Here is a 20,335-nt window from a genome sequence, read left to right as displayed (position 1 = left end):
AACATGTGCATACCCTCAATTCTGACACTACTACACCGAGGCACTGCCTCAGAATGGACCATCTGACAATGATGCAATACCTCAGTTCTGACCCTCTGACAGTTCTGCAACACCTCAATCCGCACCCTTCAATCAGTAGGCACTCCCTCAATTATGAGCCCTTTGTGGGTTCATTCTGTGGCAATACCTCATTGCTGCAGTGTCAGTGCTGAGAGCGGGCCTTTTTATTCACTCATCAGTACCTAAGGCACTGGCTAATTGTCAGCAGCTCAGTTCTGAGGCAACGTCTCTTTGACAGAGTGTCAGCACCAAGGCAGACCCTCACTGTAATGGTGTCAGAATTAAAAGATTGTCATTTAGACGGTCTAAGAAGTGGTGTTTCAGATCAGTCAGAGGGTCTATACTGAGGCATTTCAGATCAGTCAGAGGGTGCCTCATTTTAATGCAGTAAGACTTGACAGAATGCCTCATTGTCAGAGGGTCAGAACCAAGTCAGTGCCTCATTATCAGACACAGTCCAAAGAGAGGGCCTTGATGTCAGTAGCTCTGTTATAAGGTGATACCTCATTGAAGGATCATTCTTGAGTGTGTGCCGCTTTGTTCGTGGGTCAGTACGGAAGGAGTGCCTCAAAACTGGGGAGAGCCGCGTAATTAGAGATTTGGTGCTGAGGTCAGTGCCTCATTGTTACAGGGTTAGTTCTGAGGCAGGCTCACATTGCTAGAGGGTTAGTTCTGAGTGAGTATATTAGTTGCACACAGTAAATACTGAGTCAGTACCTCAATGCATTGATTTCAGAGTTGATGGAGTACAGCATGATCAGAAGTTCAGTCCTGAACGATTGCAGCTCTGTCAGAGGGTCAGAACTGAGGGGGCAGTGCTTTACTGTCAGCGGATCAGTTCTGACACAGTACCTCATTGCTGGAGGGTCAGATCTGAATGAGTACCACATTGTCAGAAGGTCAGTACTCAGTCAGTGCCTCAAACAGAGAGTACCCATGCAAATAAACAGTAAATTAAATCTTAAAACACAGAGGATCCTGCAAACAAACCCTAAAACAGAGAGCCTCCTGGAAATAAACTCAAAAACACAGAATGCTCTGCAAATAAACTCAAAAACGCAGGTGGCACGGTAAATAAGACACAGAGCTCATTGTTTAAAAAAAACCCTGAAACAAAGATCCAACTGAAATAAAACCATGAAATGAAGATCCTCCTGTAAATAAATGCTAAAACCCAGAGCTCACTGGAAATAAATCCTAAACTGCACTGCTCACTGTAAATAAACCCTAAAGCAGAGAGCCTTCTGTAAATAAACCTTAGAATACAGCCTTTCTATGTAAACCTTAAATCACAGAGCTCTTTGTAAATAACCCTAAAACACAGGCCTCATTGGAAATAAACTCGAAAACAGAGACCCCCCACCCCGCCAGTGTAGAAGCACTGCAACACAGAGCCCCCTGTAAATAAGCCATAAAGCACAGATCTACCCTGTAAATTAAGTCAAAAACATACAGGACACTGAAAAACACAGATCCCCCTCCAATTGTACACTCAAATACTCAGACCCCTTTAAAAAGAACTCTAACACACATCCTCCAGGAAGTAGACAGGAAAAGACAGGGCTGAATAAAGCCGAAAACACAGCGCACCTCTTCATGCACCCGAATACTGAGCCGACCTGTAAACTATCTGTAAGGCAGGGCCCTTCACAAATAAACCCTAAAAGACAGAGCTCGCGATAAATAAAGAGCGCCCTGTAAATAAACCCTAAAACGCTGAGTAAAAACCCAAAAAAAACTGCGGATGTTGCAAATCAGAAAACAAATACAAAGTTGCTGCAAAAGCTCAGCAGGTCTGGCAGCATTTGTCAGCGGAAAAACAGAGCTAACCGGTTCCGGTTCGGTGACCCTTCCACAGAACCTCCCTCAGTTCTGCTGGGCTTTTCCAGAAACTTTGTTTTTGTTCCTGATTTGCAGCATCCGCAGTTATTTCAGTTTTCAATTCACCAGGCAGTCAGTAACATCAAATGGTTGTGTATCACATATTTACCAGTCAGGCTCAAACACGCCAAACTCGTTCGCTCACGTGGTCTGAGAGAACAAGGTGTTGAGCCGGATGAACACAGCAGGCCCAGCAGCAGGAAGGCTGACGGTTCGGGCCTAGACCCTTCTTCAGAAAAGTGGTCACTTGTTCATCTTGTAACCTTTCCCCCTGAATATCCTGTGGTCTGCCCTGTTTACTCATATCGGTTAGCACTTAACAAGGCTTCCGGAGGTTGGCTGGTGTGTCTTTAGTGATACAGGGCCAATCGCCTTCAAGTATCCTTTTGTGTGGTTTTTGTGTGACATTATATCATAAGCCTCTTTACTGTTGTCCGAAAGGTCCTCTTGACCGATGCACCCACAGCGCTCCATGTGACCACGATCGCGCTCTCATTCATTCATAACTTTACTGACCACTCACTCGGGTCCTCTGTTTACTGTTACGCATTTCATTCATTCATAAAATTGCGATCTTGCCATACTTTTCACTAATAAAGGGAGACTATAAATTAAAATGTTCCTTCCACGCATTACTGCCTTTTCACAGTTTGAACTCGTGTTGCTGATAGTGTCCAAACCTGTGTCTACATCAGAGTCAATCCCTGACTATGTGTTAATTTTCTAATCTATTCAGAACAATATCTTCCCATCCATCGTGTCACCCGAAACTATGAATAATTATAGTATTAATCAGCCCTCAACAAACGTCTCCCAGGACTTGAATTGCTGGCGGGACATCAAACAAGTTTCTGCTTTACCACGTCTCTGTTAGATACATATTGAATAGGGCCCGCGATCACTTTCAGAAAGTTCCTACTCTGTCTCAAAACAGCTCTTCCGTGAAATTGAGTGAGAAGAATGAGAAGGTCGGCAAGAGTGAAATCTCAAGTCCCGGCCGCGGTAATCAGGCCACTGACCTTTCTGCTGTCATCAACTGATTGTCAGCCCAATCAAATCACATCGGGTTGATAATCTTTCTGGTGTCGTCTAATTTTAAAAAAATAAAAAGGATCCACACCAGTCATTGCCCTATTTCAAATACCTCAGTCCTGTCCCTGTAATAGCCCTCAATCCTGACCCGACTGGCCGTCAGACAACACTGCACGTCTACGGTACTGACCCTCTGACTATGAGGTACTCTCACAATGAGATGTTATTGTATAACATCCCATTGATTTCGATACTTCTACAAATTAAAGTCTTTCATCTGCCGACGCGCAGGGATGCAGGCACTGCCCTGAAGCTTCCTGCCCAGCTAGGAATTCAGTGTAAAACTTTTGTAACTCTTTGTCTTCCCACACATCGGTATGCAGACACTGTCTTAAGCTTCCTGACTGAATACAATTAGAATTAAACTGTGCCAGATAGGGTTCGGTGGGGAACATTTGTAAAGGTGTGAAACTTCTAAAGCATGCAATTTCTGTCGCTGACAAAGGGGCCAGGGCACTGAATTTGTGATTTCAAGTTGCCAGTGTGTCTGGTTAGAACAATCTGTCCGGATAACAACTTGAAATCGCCTCATGCCATCAGCAGCCACTTCAAGAGCAATCGATACTATATCCTGTGAAAATGGGAACTGCAGATGCTGGAGAATCCAAGATAATAAAATGCGAGGCTGGACGAACACAGCAAGTCCAGCAGCATCCTGAGATGTGCTGTGTTCATCCAGCCTCACATTTTATTATCTTCGGGACGATATCCTGGTCTTTTATGTTCTTGATATAATAATTGTTCGGTATCCTGTCTTTGTCTGTTGTAGTAATTGTTTTATGTATCATGTCATTGTAAAATGTGTAATTATTTTATGTATCATGTATTTTGTAAAGTATGAAGAGCGGGGACTGTCCGCTGCTCGGGGAGAATTACCTGCGAGACTCTGCGCTCTGTGCCGGGTTAAGTACTGTGATTCTCCACAGCTTGTACTTGCTTGGTAATAAAAGGATTCGTGTTTTCCTAAACAGTTCAGTGTCTTGATATTGCAACAAATTCGTGAGGGTCTCCGAAAACGAACATGACAACAGTACTGATTCGCTGACAGTGAGGTCCTCCGTCAGTACTGACCCTCTGACAATGAAGTGCTCCCTCAGTACTGACCCTCTGACAGTGAGGTTCTCCCTCAGTAGTGACCCTCTGACAGTGAGGTTCTCCCTCAGTACTGATTCTCTGACAGTGAGGTACTGCGTCGGTACTGACCCTCTGACAGTGAGGTACTCCCTCAGTACTGATTGTCTGACAGTGAGGAACTCCCTCAATGCTGACCCTCTGACAGTGAAGTACTCCCACAGTCCTGATTCTCTGACAGTGAGGTACTCCCTCAGTAGTGACCCTCTGACAGTGAGGTTCTCCCTCGGTACTGATTCTCTGACAGTGAGGTTCTCGCTCAGTACTGACCCTCTGACAGTGAGGTACTCCCTCAGTACTGATTCTCTGACAGTGAGGTTCTCGCTCAGTACTGACCCTCTGACAGTGAGGTACTCCCTCAGTACTGATTCTCTGACAGTGAGGTACTCCCTCAGTACTGACCGTCTGACAGTGAGGTACTCCCTCAGTACTGATTCTCTGACAGTGAGGTTCTCGCTCAGTACTGACCCTCTGACAGTGAGGTACTCCCTCAGTGCTGATTCTCTGACAGTGAGGTACCCCCTCAGTACTGACCCTCTGACAGTGAGGTGCTCTCTCACTCCAGTACTCTCACAGTGCTGCAATAACCATCATCCAATGGTACTCCCTCAAATCTGACTCTTTGACAAAGAGGCCCTGCCTCAGAACTGACTTGCTGACTGAGGTACTAACTCAATCCGACTAATTCGCAGTGCTGCAGTGGGAGCTGTGTTTTTTCATGTTGATTTACAGTGGGCCTTCTGTTTTAGGCTTTATTAACTGGAGGTCCTGTGTTTTGGGGTTTGTTTGCAGTCGCCTCTGCGAGTTTATTTGCAGGAGGCTTAGTTGAAGGGAGGATTTGCTGGGGTCACTGTGTTTCAGGATTTATTTACTTGGAGCTCTATGTTTTACACTTTATTTACAGGGACTCTGGCTTTTATGGTTTCTTTTACATTTTATTTCCTGAATGACCCTTCTTAGGATTTATTTAAAGGGGTGTCTGTGCTTGAGAGCATATTTACAGGGTTAACAAGGTGTAGAGCTGGATAAACACAGCAGGCCAAGCAGCAGCAAATGAGCAGGAAGGCTGGTGTTTTGGGCAAGACCCTTCTTCAGAAATGGTAGGGGGAGGGGGATCTGAAATAAATAGGGAGAGAGGGGGAGGCAGACAGAAAATGGATAGAGGAGAAGATCGGTGGAGAGGAGACAGACAAGCCAAAGAGGCAGGGATGGAGCCAGGAAAGGTGAATGCAGGCGGGAGTTAGGGAGGAGATAGGTCAGTCCAGGGAGGATGGACAGGCCAAGGGGGCAGGATGAGGTTAGTAGGTAGGAGATGGGGCTGGGTTTTGAGGTGGGAGGAATGACAGGTTAGGGACCCTGTTCCCCAATGGTGTCAATGTGGACTTGACAAACTTCAAAATCTCCCCTCCCCTGACCGCATTCCAAAACCAGCCCAGCTGGTCCCTGCCTCCCTAACCTGTCCTTCCTCCAACCTATCCCGTCTTCCCACTTAATTTCTCCTCTATCCGTCTTCTATCGGCCTCTCCTCTCTCCCTATTTATTTCACAACCCCCTTCCCCTCCCCCGTCTCGGCCCGAAACGTCAGCTTTTCTGCTCCTCTGGTGCTGCTTTTCCTGCTGCGTTCATCCAGCTCTTCACCTTGTGACCACAGTCACAATGATCTTTAATTGTAAACTAATCTGTCATATTATTTGATCTGTTAAGGTTACAATGGTTCCCGTGCCTCCTATGGAATACACAGATGCTCTCCCTCAACTCTGTCTCTGGGAATGCAAAGCTGCTTTCTTCCACGCTACCCTCAGAGATAACACCAGCTTTAAACCTAAGCCTAGCCTCAGCCCTAATGTTCACACTTGCATAAACATGAAACCTAGGCTCAGCCCTAAATCTTATTTACTGGGGGCTCTGCGTTTATGGTTATGTACTTTATGTACTTGAGCTCTGTGCTTTAGGTTTTATCTAATGTGGGTTCTGTGTTTAATAAGAACCAAAAGAACTGTGGATGCTGTAAATCAGGAACAAAAACAAAGTTGCTGGAAAAGCTCAGCAGGTCTGGCAGCATCTGTGGAGGAGAAAAACGAGTTAACTTTTCAGGTCCAGCAACCCTTCCTCAGAATGGAAGGGTACCCAGGCTCGAAAAGTTAACTCATTTTTCTCCGCTACAGATGCTGTCAGACCTGCTGAGCTTTTCCAGCAACTTTGTTTCTGTGTTTCATAGTTTATTTACAGAAGGTTCTAGGTTTTATTTACAGGAGGTTCTGTGTTTTCGGGCTTTTTACAAGTGACTCTGTGTTTTAGGAAAATTTACGAGTGGCTCTTTGTTCTGAGTTTCTTTTTTACAGTGATCTCCGTGTTTTCGGGAATATTTACAGTGAGCTCTGATTTAGAGCTTGTTTACAGAGGGCACTGTGTTTTCGGGTTTATTTACAGCTAGCTTTGTGTTAGGGTTTATTTACAGGGAGCTCTCTGACTGAGGGTTTGTCGGCAGTGAGATCTGTGTTTAGGGTTTATTTTCGGTGAGATCTGTGTTTTTAGAGTTTATTCACAGGGTTTTCTGTATTTCATGGTTTATTTACAGGGTTTTCTGTGTCTTTGGGTTTGTTTACAGTGATCTGTGTTTTAGGGTTTATTTACAGTGAACTCAGCGTTACAGGGTTTATCTTCAGGGCCCTCTCTTTTTTGGGCTGATTTACACGGTACTCTGTGTTTTAGGGCATATTTACCGGAAACTTTGTGTTTTAGGGTGTACATACATATTAGAGGGTCAGTATGGAGGGAGTGCCAGGCATCAGCACTCACCCGAACCTCAGCCCAAACCCTAACCTTCGCCATCGGCCTAACCCTAACCAGAACAGGAAAGAGCCTAAGGAGCCAAATTGTGGGTACGCACCCTTAAATGGAAGGAGAGGGGCACCTTCTTCCCCCTCTCCCCCAACCCGACCTACACCCCCACCCCCACACCCTATCCCATCCCCCATCCCAAAACCCTATTCACACTCCCCCTCTACTTTTTATTCTAAAGAGGAATCCAAAATTAGCGGTGTGCACCCATAATCCCTATTTCTGTGGGCGCGGGGGTGCTAGATAACCCCCAGATTAGGGTTGCGCCAAAATAAAAGCAGCCTCTGGCACCCTCTCGCCGTGCCCCCCGCCCCACCCCGCAACCTGACCTTTATGATAAGGGGGTGGGTGCCTTCCGCCTTTAAAGGGTTGGTTTGTAGGGAGGGCGGGGATAGGGAACTGATGCTGCCTTTCGGGGACCGAGCCGGCAGATCGCAGCAAAGATGAGCACCACCACGGGAGGGCCGCCAGGGGGCTGCAGTCACAAGAAACATCGCATGGGCCCAAGCGATGCCTGCCTTTTTGTGGGTTGCATGGAACAGTCCCTCTTCCGTTGCGACACTGGCCCGAAACCCACCTCTTCCTCCATAACATTAACGACTGTATCGGCGCCGCCTCGTGCTCCCACCAGGAGCTTGAACAGTTCATCCACTTCACCAACACCTTCCACTCCAACCAGAAGTTCACCTGGACGATTTCTAATACCTGTTCACCTGGACTATTTCTTATACCTGTCTCACCTTCCTGGACCTCTCTGTTTCCAACTCCGGCAACCACCTCGAAACTGATATCTATTTCACCGACTCCCACAGCTACCTAGAATACATCTCCTCCCACCCACCTTCCTGCAAAAATAACACCCCCTGTTCTCAATTCCTTCACCTCCGCCACACCTGCTCCCAGGATGAGGCATTCCACTCCAATACATCTCAGGTTTCCTCATATTTCAAGGACCGCAAATCCTCCCCCCGACTCCCACAGTGGTCGAGAACGCCCTTGACCGCGTCTCCCACATTTCCCGTAATTCATGCCCCCTCTCCGCAATAACAACCAAAACACAATCCCCCTCATCCTCATGTACCACGCCACCAACCTCTGGATCTAACGTATCATCCTCCAACCATCATCTTCAATCCGACTCCACCAAAGACATATCTCCCTCCCCACCCTTATCTGCTTTCTGTAGGGACCACTGTCTCTGTGACTGCCTTGTCTGCTCCGCACTCCCCTCCAGCCCCAATACACCTGGCACATTGTTCCCTGCAACTGCAAGAAGTGCTACACCTGCCCCTACACCACTCCCCTCACTCCCCATCCCAGGTCCTAAGAACACTTTCCATCTCAAGCAGATGTTCACTTGCACATCTGCCAATGTGGTCTCCTGCATCCACTGCTCGCGTTGTGGCATCCTCTACATTGGGGAAACCAAGTGGAGGCTTGGGGACCGCTTTGCAGAATACCTACACTTAGTTCGCACTGAACAACTGCACCTCCCAGTCGCGAACTGTTTCAACACCCCCTCCCATTCCTCAGACGACATGTCCATCTTGAGCCTCCTGCAGTGCCACAACGATGTCACCCGAAGGTTGCAGGAACAGCATCTCATATTCCGCTTGGGAACCCTGCGGCCCAATGGTGTCAATGTGGGCTTCATAAGCTTCAAAATCTCTCCTCCCCCACCGCATCCCAAAACCAGCCCAGCTCGCCCTTGCCTCCCTACCCTTGTCCTTCCTCCTACCTCAAGCCCCAACCTCCGTCTCCTACCTACTAACCTCATCCCGCTCCCTTGACCTGTCCATCCTCCCTGGACTGACCCAGCTCCTTCCTACATCCCCATCTACACTCACCTTTACTGGCTCCATCCCCACCTCTTTGACCTGTCTGTCTCCTCTCCACCTACCTTCTCCTCTATGTATCTTCTATCCGTCTCCCCCTCTCTCTCGTTATCTCAGAACCTCCTTCCCCTTCCCAATTTCTGAAGAAGCATCTAGGCCTGAAACATCAATCTTCCTGCTCCTCTGATGCTTGACCTGCTGTGTTCATCCACCTCTACACCTTGTTATCTCAGATTCTCCAGCATCTGCTGTTCCTACTATCTCTGCTTATGCAGAAAACTTGTCTGATATCCTGCAAGCTATTCAAGTCCTAGGAGACGGTTGCTGAGGGCTGATTAATATTATGCTTCTTCAAACGATGACACGATGGTATTGTTCTGAATAGGTTAGAAAATTAACATGTACTCAGGGATAGACACTGATGTAGACACACGTTTTGCAGCTGTCAGCAAAATAAAGCCGTGAGGATTAAAACTGTGAAAGGGCTGTAAATGGGGTGGAAGGAGCATTTTAATTCAGTCTCCCTTTCATAGTGAAAGGTATGACAAGATGGCAATTTTATGAATGAAATGCGGTAATATTAAACAAGCTATGCCAGTAAGAGGTCAGTAAAGTTATGAATGAATGAGAGCGTGAGAGCGCTAATATGTAGTGCTTGTGGGCGCATTGGTAAAGAGGACCTTTCGTACAACAGTATAGTAAAGAGGCTTGCACCAGTAATTATTTACCAAAATTCACTGGAATCTGGGCTGGTTCCCGCAGATTGTAAACTTCCTTTTTAAACAGTGGTGTCACATTGGCTGTTTTCCAAAAAGCACGTAACTATAGGTCAGTTAGCTTAATTTCGGTTGTTGGGAGAATGCGTGAATCCATCATTAAGGAAGATAATAGCAAGACAACTGGATATAAATTGTCTCATTGGGAACAGCCAGCATGGGCTCATGAAGGGGAGGTCATGTTTAATTAATTTGGTGGAATTCTTTGAGGACATACTTGCATGGTGGACAATGGGGAACCTGTGGATATCATGTATCTGGATTTCAAGAAGGCATTTGACGAGATGCCAAGGCTGCGACATGAGATAAAGTTGCATGACATTACAGGTAATGTATTGGCATGGACAGAGGATTGATTGACTGGCAGAAAACAAAGAGTAGGGGTAAATGGGTGTTTATCTGGTTGGCGGTCAGTGGCTAGTAGTGTGTCTCAGGGATCAGTGTTGGGACTGCAATTGTTTACAATTGATACATATGATTTATAGTCGGGGATGAAGTGTGGTGTGTCAACATTGGCAGAAGACACTCAGATGAGCGGTAGAGCAAAGTGTGCAGAAGAACTGAAGGCCTGCAGATGGTTATACAGTCTAAGTGAGTGGGCAATGGTCTGGCAGATGGAGTTCAATGTCAATAAATGTGAGGTCATCCATTTTGATAGGAATAACAACAAAGTAGGCTATGGTTCAAATGGTAAAAAAATTGCAGCATGTTACTGTGCAAAGTGACTTGGGTGTCGTTGTGCAGGAATCGCTAAAAGTAACATTGCAGCAGGTAATTATAAAGGCAAATAGAATTTTGTCTGTCATTGCGAGAAGGATGGAGTTTAAGAACAGGGAGGCTATGCTGCAGCTGTCTAGGGTCCTGATGAAGCTCCACCTGGACTACTGTGTGCAGTTTTGGTCTCCTGACTTGAGAAGGGATATACTCTCACTGGAGGGGGCACAGAGGAGATTGACTTGGTTGATTCTAGACTTGAGAGGGTTGGAATATGAGGAGAGTCTGAGTTGGCTGGGATGATACTCATTGGAATTCAGACGAATGAGGGGAGAGTTTATAGAAACATACAAGATTATGAAGGGAATAGATAAGGTGGAGACAGGGAGGTTGTTTCCACTGGCAGGTGAAACGAGGAGGAGGCGGGTATAGCTCAAAATAAAAGGAAGCAGATGTCAGACTGAGGACAGGAGGAACTTCTTCACCCAAAGGGTTGTCAATCTGTGGAATACCCTGCCCAGTGAAGCAGTTGAAACTACCTCGCTGAATGTGTTTTATGCAAGGCCAGATCACGTTATGAACATGAAAGGAATTTAGGTTTATGGTGAGCGAGTGGGTGAGTGGAGCTGAGTCTCAAAAAGATCAGCCAGGATCTTATTGAACAGCGGGGCAGTCTCGAGGGGCCGGATGGCCTACTCCTGCTTAGTTCTGATGTTTTTCTATTATAATGTTATAGAGCCTCACAGAAAAAGGATATTTTAAAGCAATTCACCCTGCATTCCTGAAGACGCGCCAGCCAGAGGTTCTGAGGAAGGATCACCTGACCCAAAACGTTAACTCTTTCTTTTCCCTCACAGATGCTGTCAGACTTGCTGAGCTTTTCCAGCAACTTTGGATATTTTCCCTGATTTGCAGCATCCGCAGTTCTTCCGGTTTTTACTGTGTGTTTTGGTATTTATTTACAAGGGGCTCTTTACTTACAGCCAGCTCTGTCTTTTAGGGTTTATTTGTAAGGGGCCCTGTTTTACGGATAATATACAGGTCGGCTCGATGTTGGGGGGTATTGACAGGTGCTCTGTGCCTTCGGCTTTGTTTCGAAGGAGCCCGGTATTTCACCTTTTACTTCCTGGGGGATATGTGTTCGTGTTCATTTAAAGGGGTCTCTGTATTTGAGCGTATAATTACAGGGGGTGAAGTTGATATTGTAGAAGTTTGTTTAAACAGGACTCTGTGTTTTAGGGGTTATTTACAGTGAAGCCCGCTTTTTACGGATGAGAGAAAGGCGTTTGAGGGTCTCTGTGCAGGCGGCTCCGTGTGTGAGGGCGAGGAGTGCGGCTAAAGCTTGGTTTAGTTTGGGCCTGAGGCTCTGCTGAGTGCCGGATTGGGCTAGCGTGAGGGCTGAGCTTTTCCAGCAATTTTGTTTTTGTTCCTGATTTTACTGTATCCACAGTTCCTTTTAGTTTTTACTTTTTTTTAGTGTTTATCTACAGGGGGCTCTGAATGTCAGGGTTTATACACTGGGGTTCCTGTGTTTTCGGCTTTATTTCACGGGTGCTGTTTGTTTTAGGAGGGTCTATTCTTTAGTGTTCATTTACAGGGCCATCTGTGTTTGGGTTTTATTCACAGTGAGCTTCGTGTTTTAGGAGTAATTTAGTGGGTTCTGTGTGTTCGGACTGAGAGACGGGGGCTCTGTTTTCGGGTTTAGTGAAAGGGGCCTTTTTTTTAAGGAGTTATTTACAGGGCGCTCTATGTTTTAGGGTTGGACATCAGCGGCCATCTCACAATGATCACTCCCACAGATCTGACCCGCCGACAGTCCTGCAATCTGTTAGTCCTGAGCATCTAATCATGTAGCACTCCCATCAATTCTGACCCTCTGATAAAGAGGCACTTTCTCAGACCAACACAGTGACAATGCCACAATTCCTCACTACTGACAATGTACTAACTTCTGACAGAGGTAATTCCTCAGTATTGAGCCTCCAATAGAAATGCAATACTTCCGTACTGACCTTGTGAATGTGTTGCTCACCATTAATTCTGAACCTGTTCCAATGAAGCTCGTCCTCTGTGTTCAGTCTCTCATAATAATGCACTCTGGCTGTTCTGATCCTCTGACAATGCTGCAATTATGTATGAATTATTATCTTGTATTATCAGTACGGGACTCCCTCAATGCTTCCTCCATTACACTGAGGTCTATCGTTTATATCGGCTCCAACAAACCTGCTCTTATTTAACGGGCCAGGCATTGCTTCACTTGTACAGATTTTGTCAAGTCCTGCTGATGTTTCTGGGAGGACTTTTTCTGACACCTCAGAATTGACCCCTGACAATGTTGCACTCCCCCCTCACTAATGACCGCACCTGAGCTGCAATACCTCGGGGCTAACCTCCTAATTATGTAGCACCCATGAATTCTAAGCCCCTAAAATGAGATGCTGCCTCAGTATTGACCCTCTGTTACTAATGCACCAAGTCAGAACAACCCTCCAGCAATGTGACCCTGCCTCAGAACTGACACTGAGAATGAGGCACTCCTTCAGCACTGCATCTCTAATCATACATTACATTGAGACATTCCTTGTGTACTGACCCTTTGAACAATCAGGCATTCCCTCAGTACTGACAGTCTGACGATTGTGCACTCCCTCGGTACTGGACCTCTGATAATGAGGCACTCCCGTAGTACTGACCTCTCAGAGACCTGTAACACCTCAGCCCTTCTGCTCTGACAGTGTTTCAATACCTCAATGCTGATCTCCTGACAATGAGGAGCTCCATCAGATTTGACCACCTGACAGAACTGCAATACCTCAGTATTGCCCCTGTAATCAAGTGGCACTCCCTCAATTCTGACCCGATCACAATGAGGCTCTGCCCCGACGGAGTGCCTGAAAATGATGAAATCGCTCAGTGCAGACCCTGTGACAATGAGGCCCTCTCTCATTCTGACCATCTCACAATGCTGCAATACATCATTACTGATTGTGTAATGTGTGGGTCTCTCGCAATTCTAACCCATTTTTCATGAGGCACTGCGTCAGTTTTGACGCTGTGACAATAAAACAGCCCCACAGTTCTGATACGCTGACAGTGATTCAATACCTCCGTACTGACCCTCTGACAACGAGTCAGTGCCTCAGAACTGTCCCCCTGACAATAAGGGAAACCGTCATACTGACCCGCTGCTTCTGAGGCCCTTCCTCCACACTGACATCCCAGTGCAAAACTATTTCAGTACTGGCCCTTGAAATGTGAGCAACTTCCTTAATTCTGTCCCCCTTAAATGGCAGCACTCCCTCAGCATTGACCCTTTGACAATAACGCACTCCCACATTTCTGACCCTGTGACAATGAGGCACTCCCTACCCCTGATGCTCAGACAGCGCTTCAATACCTCCGTACTGATACTCTGGCAATGAGGCACTCTGTCAGGACTGACGGCAGGATAGAACTGTAATATGTCACAACTGACTTGATAATTGTTTAGCAGCCTCTCAGTCTGACCCCACGACAATGAGGCACTGGATCAGTATGGATCGCCTCTGACAAATGCGCTCCATCAGAACTAAACCTCTCACAAAGAGGGACTACCTCAAGACAATGCTGTGATTGAGTCAATCCCTTAGCCCTGAATCTCTGATCATGTGGCTCTGTCTCAGCTCTGTCACCATTACCTGGAGACTTACCCTCCGTAATGTTCCTCTAACAATGAGGCACTTCCTCAACACTGACCATCCAGCATGGAGTCACTGCCTCAGGACTGACCACTTGACAACGAGACACTGGTTAAGAACTGACCTGCTCACAGAGCTGCAATACCTCAGTACTGGCCCTCTCATCAAGGGACACTATCTGAATTCTGACACCTGCATAATGAGGCACTGCCTCAGCGTTCACCCTCTGACAAACTCCTGACGACCCCCTGTAAAGACTGACAGTCTCCCTGGACGTCCTATAAATACTGACAGTCTCTCCTGGACCCACAATGAACACTGACACACTCCCCAGGGACTCTTTGTAAATACCCACACACACACACACACACACACACATACACAGGGACACCCTGTAAATATTGACACACACACACAACCTGTGACACCCTGTAAATATTGACACACGACCTGGTAATCCCCTGTCAAGACCAACAGAGTCCCCGGGGACACACTGTAAATATTGACACATCTGTGACACCCCCTGGAAATACTGACAAAGCCCCTGAAATCACCTGTAAAACTGACACACTCCGTGGGACCCCCTGTAAATATTGACACAGTCCCAGCAAATCCTGAAAATACTGACAGTCCCTGGGACCCTCTGCAAAGACTGACGCATTTCCCGGGGCCTCGTTTAAATACTGAAAAATTCCCGCGACCTACAGGGGTTCAGGGACTGTGTCAGTATTGACAGGGGCTCTTGGTGAGAGTGTCAGTATTTACAGGGTGTTCCGGGGAATTTGAAATTATTTACAGGTGCTCCCGGGAGTGTGTCAGTAGTTACAGGCGGTCCCATGGAGGGTCAGTATTTACAGGGCATCTCAGGGATTGTGTCAGGATTGACAGGGAGACTTGGGGAGAGCGTCAGTAGTTACAGGGGGGCCCGTGGACTTTGTTTTTTCAGCGGGTGTTAGGGAGAGCTACAGTATTTCAAGGTGGTACCAGGGAGTGTGCCAGTGTTTACAGGGATTCCAGGGGAGTGTGTCCGTATGCACCGAGCCCCTATAAATTCTGACACGCTCCGCAGGACTCCCTGTAAATACTGACATAGAACCTGAGAATCCATGAAAATGCCACCACACTCCCAGGGACCCTCTGTAAACGCTGACACATTTCCCAGGGCCCGCTTTATACACTGAAAAATTCCCTCGGCCTCCTCTGTATACTGACACACATCCCCGGACCCTTGTACGTATAGACACACTCTACGCAACTAACCACAAATACTGGGATATCCCGTAAATACCGACAGACACCTCACGACACACTGTAACTACTGTCACATTCCCTGGAATCCGCTGTAAATACTGAGAAACTCCCTGGGGCTGCATGTAAATACGGACACATTTCCCAAGGACCCCTCTAAACACGAACACATTCCCTGGGACTTCACCGAAACACTGACACATTCCACGGAACCCCCGTAAACACTGATAAACTCCCAGGACCCCCTGGAAATAATTACACATTCCCCATTCCCCCTGTAAATACCGATACACAGCCCGGAACTCCCGTAAACACTGACACACTCCACCCCCGGATACCGATACTCTCCCTGGGACACCCTGCAAATACTGATGCAATCACCGGGACCCCTGTAAATTCTGTCACACTCCTCGGGAAGCCCTCTAAATACTGACATATTCCCTCGACACCCTTTAAATATTGGCAAAGTCCCAGAGAACCCCTGAAAATACTGCCACACTCCCCAGGACCCTTTGTAAATACTGATATATTCCCCGGGACCAGCTGCAAATATTGACACATTCCCTGTCCCCGCTTTTAGTACTGAGAAACTCCCTGGGGCTCCCTGTATATAATGACACATTTCCCAGGGTCCCCTCTAAACACTGACACATTCCCCAGGAGCTCCTCGAAATACGGACACACAGGCCCAGATCCCTGTACAGACAAACTCCCTGCGACCCACTGTCAGTCTTGACATACTCCCTGAGACCCCCTGGAAATACCGACACACCACCCCTCCCGGGACGCCCTGGAAATACCAAAACACTGCAGGGATTCTCTGATTCTATTCTATGATGCCCTTGTCCTGTGAATGAATAAATAAAGAAACCTGGTGAAGCCGCCAAACAGCATAGCCAGCAAGTGATACACACAGCAAAGTGATCCCACCATCAATGGATCAAATCTGAGCTCTGCAGTCCTGCCACATCTCGTCATTTACTGTGGTGCACAATTAAACAACTGATTGGACGTGAAGACTCCACACATATCCCCATCCTCAATGATGGAAGAGCCCAGCACATCAGTGCAAAAGATAAGGCTGAAGTATTCATAGCAATCTTCAGCCAGAAGGGCCAAGTGGATGATTCATCTCGGGCTCCGCCAGCATCACAGATACCGGTCTTCAGTAAATTCAATTCACCCCACGTGATGTCAGGAATCACTTGCAGACACTGGATACTGCAAAGGTCACAGGCCCTGACAATATTCTGGCAATAATACTGAAGACTTGTGCTCCAGAACGTGCCGCTCCCCGTGCCAAGCTGTTGCAGTGCAGTTTCAACACTGGTATCTACCCGACACAGTGGAAAATTGCCCACGTATGTGCCGGATTGCAAACAGAGGACAAATCCAACCTGGCCATATACTGCCCCATCAGGCTGTACTCAATCATCAGGAAAGTGATAGAAGGTGTCAGTAACATTGTTATCAGGCAGCACCTGCTCAGCGACGGCCAGTTTGGGTTACGTCAGGGCAGCTCAGCTCCTGACCTCATTACAGCCTTGGTTCAAACATGGACAACACAGCTGCATTCCAGAGAGGAAGTGAGAGCTCCAGCCCTTTACAACAAGACTACATTTGACCAAGTGTGGCATCAAGAAGCCCGAGCAAAACTGGACTCAATGGGTATAAAGGGACAAATTCTCCACTTGCTGGAGTCATACCTGGCACGCAGGAAAATGAATGATCTTATTGGAGGTCAGATATCTTAGCTCCAGGGGATCCCTGCAGGAGTTTCTCGGGGCAGTGTCCGAGATATAACCATCTTCAGCTGCTTCATCAATGAACTTGCGTTCATCATAAGGCCAGAAGTTGGGATGTTCCTGATGATTGCACAATGTTCAGCATCATTCATGATTCCTCAGATCCTAAAGCAGTCCTTGTCCAAATGCAACTAGATCTGGGCAATACCCAGGCTTGGTCAGACAAGTGGAAGTTACATTCACACCACAGAAATACCAGGCAATGACCGTCACCAACAAGAGACAACCCCCCCTTGACAAACAATTTTGTTACATTCACTGCGTCCCACACTGTCACCGTCATGGGGGTGAGCTTTGAACAAAAACTGAACCAGACTCACCACATAAACACAGTGACTACAAGAGCAGGTCAGAGGTGAGGAATGCTGCGGCGACTAACCCACCTCCTGATTCCCCAGAACGTGTCCACTGTCTACAAGGCATAAGTCAGGACTGTGATGGAACGCTCCCCATTTACCAGGATGGCTGCAGCTGTAACAACATGCAAGAAGCTTGACTCCATCCAGGACAAAGCAGCCCAGTTGACTGACACGATATCGACAATCATCCGCTCCCTCCACCACCAATGATGAGCGGCCTCAGCAGCACTGTGTACGATCTACAAGATGCACGGCAGAAATTCGCCAAAGCTCCTCATGCAGTACCTTCCAAACCCATGACAGCTTCCATCTCGAACGACAAGGGCATCAAGTACATGGGAACACCTCCTTCAATCCCACTCCAAGCCACTCGTGATTCTGATTTAGAAATATATCCGGAATCCTTCACTGCGACTGTTCAAAAGATGGGAATTCCCTCCCTCATGGCACTGTGGGGGCAACCCACAGCAGGCGAACTGCAGCGGTTCGAGAAGGCAGCTCACCACCAACATCTCCAGGGCAATTAGGGATGGGCAATAAATGCTGGACCAGTCAGTGACACACACATCCAACAAATAATTGAAGAAACAAACTCTTATTAATTAGTGATTTTTCACAGTCTCACAGCCAGCCATGCCTCATATACACACATCTTAGTGACAATGTGGTGACCGTAACCAGACCCACAGTGAGCCTGGGCTCATCCACACTCCTCCCAGTCACATTTCTGATTTGAAAAATACACCTTTTTCACAAGAAATCTCTTTGTATATGTACAATGTCACAACTGCAGTTGCGTTCTGTCCAGCTGCATATCAAATAAACAAATAAAGCATTGGACTTTGGCTCCACCCAATGAACCAAAGACCTCTCTTAGACATACAACAAAAATATTTACATACATGTGAGACACGGGGAGGACTGGAGGGGGCAATTCGTTGTGAGCATTTCACTGAGGCACTGTATCCCATTTCCATCTGTCAGTGCATCCCATTTGTCTCAGTCACTGCATCCCTATTTCCCTCCGACACTGCATCCCTATTTCACTCAGTCACTGCATCCCATTTCCCACAGTCACTGCATCTCATTTCACTCAGTCACTGCATCCCTATTTCACTCAGTCACTGCATCCCTATTTCACTCAGTCACTGCATCCCATTTCACTCAGTCACTGCATCCCATTTCACTCAGTCACTGCATCCCATTTCACTCAGTCACTGCATCCCATTTCACTCAGCCACTGCATCCCATTTCACTCAGCCACTGCATCCCATTTCACTCAGCCACTGCATCCCATTTCACTCAGCCACTGCATCCCATTTCACTCAGCCACTGCATCCCATTCCACTCAGTCACTGCATCCCATTCCACTCAGTCACTGCATCCCATTCCACTCAGTCACTGCATCCATGCTGCATGGTCTATTTTATGTATAAATGTGGCATAAAATCCTGACTTGTATGTTCATTTCCTCTTGTAATAACATGTGGCATCATTAGCATCCTTAATCACTTGCATTTAATCGGAAAGCCTGGTACAAACACCAGATAACATGACAGTCCGAACAGAACGCATTTTCCAATGCTTTAAACATATAGTCATGTGTGTCTCAGTGAATAAAAATCCTCCTCATTTTACCGCAATTAAATCTCACAGTAAAGGGAGTATGTCTGAAAGTCGTCTCATCCGAAGGAAACCAGACTTGCTCCAGGAAAGCTGCTAAAATATATCAAGAAAAATATATATGAAATGATTCTAGAAATTTCTGCAACACAAAGATCAAAGGAAACAATAGTTTGATGAACACACTGTTAAGTGTTGCACTTACACATCACATTTTGGAAAACAAACCACACTGATTTTCTACTTTATAAAAAAAAAATTGTTCCAAGTCTTCATTATGCAGCACTGCAGTGAACTGAAAAGGTGTAGAATTTTAACATGCATAGAAAGTATGTGCAGAAGTTAAAACAAACAAAAAAAAGCCACTTCTGTCCTAAAAAGACAATATTATATTACAAAAAGGCAGGGAAGTTTGAGAACACAGCATCATGCTACCTGCAGAGATAGAGTTTTGCCTGCGTCATAGGGCCGATCAGGGATGGCATAGGGAACTTGTGTGTGGAGCCTGAGGAGGTAGGGGAAGCCCTAAATGAGTTTTTTGCTTCTGTCTTTACGAAAGAAACGAACTTTGTAGTGAATGAAACCTTTGAAGAGCAAGTGTGCATGCTGGAATGGATAGAGATAGACGAAGCTGATGTGCTGAAAATTTTGTCAAACATTAAGATTGACAAGTCGCCAGGCCCGGATCAGATTTGTCCTCGGCTGCTTTGGGAAGCGAGAAATGCAACTGCTTCGCCACTTGCGAAGATCTTTGCATCCTCGCTCTCCACTGGAGTCGTACCTGAGGACTGGAGAGAGGCAAATGTAATTCCTCTCTTCAAGAAAGGAAATAGGGAAATCCCCGGCAATTATAGACCGCTAAGTCTCACGTCTGTCGTCTGCAAGGTGTTAGAAAGGATTCTGAGGGATAAGATTTATGACCATCTGGAAGAGCATGGCTTGATCAAATACAGTCAACACGGCTTTGAGAGGGGTAGGTCATGCCTTACAAACCTTATCGAGTTTTTTGAGGATGTGACTAGAAAAGTTGATGAGGGTCGAGCTGTGGATGTGGTGTATATGGACTTCAGTAAGGCATTTGATAAGGTTCCCCATGGTAGGCTCATTCAGAAGGTCAGGAGGAATGGGATACAGGGGAACTTAGCTGCTTGGATACAGAATTGGCTGGCCAACAGAAGACAGCGAGTGGTAGTAGAAGGAAAATATTCTGCCTGGAAGTCAGTGGTGAGTGGAGTTCCACAGGGCTCTGTCCTTGGGCCTCTACTGTTTGTAATTTTTATTAATGACTTG

General features: G+C 46.7%; 1 long non-coding RNA gene across 3 annotated transcripts in view; it reads right to left on the bottom strand.

Moving 5' to 3' along the window:
* Nucleotides 1-20,335, bottom strand: part of LOC132207768 (uncharacterized) — a 290,900-nt gene that overhangs the window by 234,186 nt on the left and 36,379 nt on the right. The window contains exon 4 of one of the 3 annotated variants that reach the window (XR_009443795.1): nucleotides 18,918-19,138. The exons of the other annotated variants lie outside the window; for them this stretch is intronic. This is a non-coding gene — a long non-coding RNA (uncharacterized LOC132207768). Of the gene's footprint in view, nucleotides 1-18,917; nucleotides 19,139-20,335 lie in introns of those variants that run through there. 3 annotated transcript variants of the gene reach the window in all.

Source organism: Stegostoma tigrinum, unplaced genomic scaffold (assembly GCF_030684315.1).
Source record: "Stegostoma tigrinum isolate sSteTig4 unplaced genomic scaffold, sSteTig4.hap1 scaffold_152, whole genome shotgun sequence".
In the NCBI taxonomy this organism is placed as follows: Eukaryota; Metazoa; Chordata; class Chondrichthyes; order Orectolobiformes; family Stegostomatidae; genus Stegostoma; species Stegostoma tigrinum.
This window is presented reverse-complemented; position numbering and strand designations above follow the sequence as displayed.